Source organism: Zingiber officinale, chromosome 7A (genome assembly GCF_018446385.1).
Source record: "Zingiber officinale cultivar Zhangliang chromosome 7A, Zo_v1.1, whole genome shotgun sequence".
Taxonomy (NCBI): Eukaryota; Viridiplantae; Streptophyta; class Magnoliopsida; order Zingiberales; family Zingiberaceae; genus Zingiber; species Zingiber officinale.
Genome location: NC_055998.1, coordinates 125,163,014 through 125,168,288, shown reverse-complemented (window position 1 = coordinate 125,168,288; position 5,275 = coordinate 125,163,014). Strand labels below are relative to the sequence as shown.

General features: G+C 43.0%; 1 non-coding gene across 1 annotated transcript; it reads right to left on the bottom strand.

Annotated features, from left to right (window-relative positions):
- Positions 1–799: 799 nt before the first annotated feature.
- LOC122003269 lies at positions 800–909 on the bottom strand. The gene has a single exon (XR_006117913.1). It is a non-coding gene; the product is annotated as a small nucleolar RNA R71 (small nucleolar RNA).
- Between the last annotated feature and the right edge of the window lie 4,366 nt (positions 910–5,275).

Below are 5,275 nucleotides of genomic sequence, written 5' to 3'. Positions count from 1 at the left end.
TTTGGATAACTTACAACCATTGGTAGTTTAACTAATCTTAAGTGAGTCGTCGCTAGTGCTTATAACCAATCCTCATGGGATCGATAATCTTTATTACTGACGGTGAATCCGTGCACTTGCGGAATTGTAACAAGTTTTTGGCGTTGTTGCCGGGGACTATGTCTATAACATTAGTGATAATCATATTAGATTAGACTAGACTTTATTTCTTTCCTTTACCTCTTCTTTTTCTAACATTCTGCATTTTAGAGATAAATAATTCTATCTTTGTTTTTCTTTATTTTCTGCATTATATTCCATATATTAATTTTGCATGCGAAAAGCTAATCTTTCAGGACAACTTCTGTCGTTCGATCCAGAAATTGATAGAACTTTCTTGAGAAGAAAAAACCTTCAGAAAGCATTTCAAGCAGTACAAGAATCTTCAGAGATGGTTGATAAATTGTTGAAGGATTATGAAGCACCTTATGCACAAGAGGTTCAGTCTAGCATCACTCGACCACCAATAGAAGCCAACAATTTTGAAATCAAGCCTGCAGTAATTCACATGGTTCAGCAAAATTAATTCGGAGGAGGATCGCACGATGATTCAAACCACCACTTAGAGCTTTTCTACGAGATTTGTGGTACCATGAAAGTGAAGGGAGTCCCTCCAGAATTAGTGAGGTTATTGCTTTTTGGATTCTCCCTGAAAGACAGAGCCAAGCAGTGGCTAAATTCTCTTCCAGCAAACAACATTACATCTTGGGAGCAGTGTGAGCAGAAATTTCTGGACAAATTCTATCCACCAAGCAAAACTACTCACATGAGGAATTTGATTACAAGCTTCAAACAGATAGACTCAGAATCATTATTTGAAACCTGGGACAGATTCAAAAGTATGCTGAGACAGTGCCCCCATCATGGCCTTGAGAAATGGTTGGTTCTACACACCTTCTACAATGGAATTAACTATCACACGAAGGTATCCCTCGATTCTGCAGCAGGAGGAGCGCTAATGAACAAGAGCCTTGATGAAGCTGAAGAAATCATAGAGAATGTGGCACAGAACCACCATCAGTGGGCAACTGAAAGATCTGGTGGTTCTTTCTCAGGAAATCCAATAAAGGAGTCAGGAAAATTTGACGTAGATGCAGTCACACTCATGTCTGCGAAGCTGGACGCTCTGACCAAGAAGTTTGAGACCATGGGCAACAACACAGCTAATGTAATAGTTTATGTTTGTGAAACTTGCGGAAGTACGGATCATGCTCAAGATACTTGCCGCTAGGGCCAATACAAGCACAGATAAACCAACTTGAGCAATGCGATGCAATAGTCAGTTACAACCAGAAGCAAAACAATCCGTACTCCAACATATATAACCCTGGATGGAGGAACCATCCAAATTTCTCATACCGGAACAATCAAGACCAAGGGTCAGCAAAATAAAGCTATCAACCTGGGCAACAGAGCTACCTATCTGGACAATAGACTTATCAACAGCAACCTTCACAGCTGTCCAGAATCGAAAAGATGCTTGAAGAAGCCATCTCAGAGAAAAAAGAGATGAAGAATGAGATCAAGCAATTAACTCAAAGAATGGAAAATTCTAAGAAACATCAAAAGATGCAAGACAGCCAGATAGCCCAATCATTCTCAAGAGCACAGGGAACATTTCCAGGAAAGCCAGATATAAACCCAATGGAACATTGCAACCATATCGAGCTGAGGAGCGGACGAACTTTGGGAGACCCCAAATCACTACTTAGAAAGGACCTGACTCAGAGGAAGTGCCATCTCCCCCACTGCCCAATCAGATCCAGAACAGGGATAGAGAGGAGATCACCAAGAAAGTTGAAGGAACTCTTCAAATTCCCTCACAAAGTCAGACAATTCCTTTCCCTCAGAAACTGATAACATCCCAAAAGGATGAAGAGTTCAACCAATTCCTGAAGAAGATTAAGAAAATTTGCGTAGAAGTACTACTGATAGATGCACTGCATCAAATACCGAAGTTCACAAAATTTTTAAAGGGAATTTTATCTAACAGGAGGCAAAAGGGCGACTTCGAGACCGTAGCATTAACAGAAAATTACAGCGCTCTACTTATATCAAATATTCCACCAAGACTTCAGGATCCAGGGAGTTTTATCATTCCTTGCAGAATTGGTTCTGAACTCATACAGAGAGCTTTCTGCGACTTGGGAGCCGGCGTTAGCTTACTTCCGTACTCCTTATATAAGAAGTTGGGACTCCAGAATATTAAACTGACTACTATGGCACTACAATTAGCTGACCATTCATGTAAATACCCAATGGGAATAGTGGAAGACGCGCTAGTAGAAATGGGTGGATGTATCATTCCCACATACTTCATTATCCTAGATATGGAGGCGGATCCCAAGATACCAATCATCCTTGGAAGACCATTCCTTGCTACAGCTGGGCCCTCATTGATGTGAAAAGTCACAAGTTATCCTTGGAGATTGGCAAAGAAAGGATTGAATTTGATTTATCTGATTCCTCTATCTGTGACCCCTCTTCTCAGGGAAATTCTAGCAAAATCAACATACACAAAGTCGAGGAGTGCAGTTTCCATGAGAGTTCCCCTCCAGCGAGCAATAAGAAATGCATTTGTCTTGCACGAGCGAAACTAAAGGCGCAAACTAGAGCATTAACCCTAGGAGGAGAGCCATGCTTCCATGGGTTTAGTCAGCATTAACTAAAACGGGGTCGAGCTAAAGACCTAAAACAAGCGCTTCTTGGGAGGCAACCCAAGGGTTTTTCATTTTTTTTTTTTGTTGTTCATCATTCCGTTCATCGTTTTATTTCTCTAGTAAGTTCAAGTTGAGTACTTTTATTATTTCTTCATTTTTGGGTATTCATTTTCAGGATGTGCAAACCCTCCATGAGCTGGCCGTGAGCATTTCATGGGCGTGGAGGCATCAGAGGAACCAAAATGGCGAAAGAAGAGTCATCGTGAGCTTAAAGGATTCGGTTGTGTGATCTCACACGGTCGTCCGAAGCCAACAGTGGGACCAAGGCCACGGGCCGTGCAACCTTGCACGACCGTGTGACCTATGTAGAGAAGAGGAGAACACGGGTCGTGCTAATTGACACGGCCGTGCAAGACCGCCAGAGAGGAAGCAGACTCAGGTCGCCCCAATTGGCACGGCCGTGCGACTTATGCAGAGAAGAAGGAGGAATGGGTCGTGCCATCCGGCACGGCCGTGCACTTTGGCCAAAGGGAGAAAAGAGGAGGTTGTGCCAATCAGCACGGCCGTGCAGAACCCCACCTAACCCGGCCGTGTCTATAAGACACGGCCATGCCCCTACCGGTGTGCGCCGCCTGCTCCTCCAAAAGCCCTAATTTCCATCTCCTTCTCTCCCAAAAAGTCTTCTCCTCCCCACTACACTTCATCAAACCCTAATTCCCACCTCTAGAGTTCATTTTTGCTTAGATATACATCTAGATCTAACACTTCTTCAAGCCACAAATCCGGAAAGAGAGAAGTAACTCCCCTATTTTCCTTCTTTCTCCTCCTCTCCCATCCTCAAGATCCATCTCCACGAGAAATTCCTCAAAACTTTACACACCATGTCGCAGATCTTGAAGAGATTTCATCGAGGAAGTAGTGAATCTGGCGAAGGAGATGCACCAGGAGGCAACAAAGGCAAGGGGAAGGCTTCTTCTTCTTCAAAAGGCAAGGTAAAAAGGGTGGCACGCGACGAATGTAGCGAAAATGAGTTCAATATTATTTTTAGAAATCATGAACATAAAGCTAGGTATGATATCCTTGTCGCTAGAAAAATTATATGCACTAAATATATGGATCCCATTACTATGGATATGCTAGGAATTAGGGATGGCATAGATTGGATGATTAGTTCTTTAGATTAGAATGATATTATGTACGCTCATGCACCGACTTACCCCCGCCTAGTCCTTGAATTTTTTAGCTCGATTGATGTTAAATTTTCATCTGAGGATGACTACGTAGGGGTCATAACTTTTAGGATAATGAATAAAAAAGTTCGGTAGACTTTTAGTGATTTTAATAATTGTTTTAGTTTACCCATTGGTGGTGCCCGTGGATTTGATGATTGTTGGGGTTGCAAGGTTGCAAACATAGTCCCATATTGAAAACACATGGAAAAGATCATGGGTTTATAAGAGAAAGATATCTCCATTGACATGAGGCCTTTTGGGGAGAGCCCAAGAGCAAAACCATGAGGGCTTAGGCCCAAAGTGGACAATATCATGCTATTGTGGAGATATCTAAATTCTTTTCGATCCTACAATTGGTATCAGAGCCCGGACTGTCGACTGTGCACAAGAGCTATGGTTTGATTGAACCATGTGAGTACAATATTGACCTCGAACAAAGAAAGTGGGGGCTCCTATGTTCGGATCAAGAGGACCAGACACCAGGCAGGAAGTCCTAGTAGGTCGGGTGGACCGAGGGGCAGGAAGTCCTAGTTGCGGCTAGGCAAGGAAGTCCTAGTAGGTCGGGTGGACCGAGGGGCAGGAAGTCCTAGTAGGTCGGGTAGACCGAGGGGCAGGAAGACCTGGTGGGTCAAGGATCGGACGTGGGAAGCCCATGGTCCTTTGTTTGAGGGGGGAATTGTTGGGGTTGCAAGGTTGCAAACATAGTCCCATATTGAAAACACATGAAAAAGATCATGGGTTTATAAGAGAAAGATATCTCCATTGGCATGAGGCCTTTTGGGGAGAGCCCAAGAGCAAAACCATGAGGGCTTAGGCCCAAAGTGGACAATATCATGCTATTGTGGAGATATCTAAATTCTTTTCGATCCTACAATGATGAGATTAGATGGAATGAATTTTAGACATCAATAACCGGATCAAAGGACCCTTATGAACCTTCTAGAGCAAAAGCATCCTGCATACAAAACCCGACCTTTAGATACCTTCACCGAGTGATGAGAAAAATGATCTTTGATCGAGGAGAGAGTGATGGGGTGGTTAGAAAGGTAGAACTCTATTCTCTTTGGGCGATGTTGAATAAAGTAGATTTTGATTCCGGATTTCATTTCTTGTAAAATTCGTTGAGGGTAGCTAAGGCATCTTCGGGGATGATAGTGTTTGGTGGATTGATCACCCAAATAGCATTCAATCTAGGTTGTGAGCTCGATGGATTATAGGTTATTCATGGTAATGACAAGATCAACATCGATTCTTGTCTTGCGATGAAGATGATTTGTCGGGATGAGAATGAGTTTGCCTTCCCTAGGAACAATGGTTTTCCATTACCCCTTCCTTGCCCCGAGC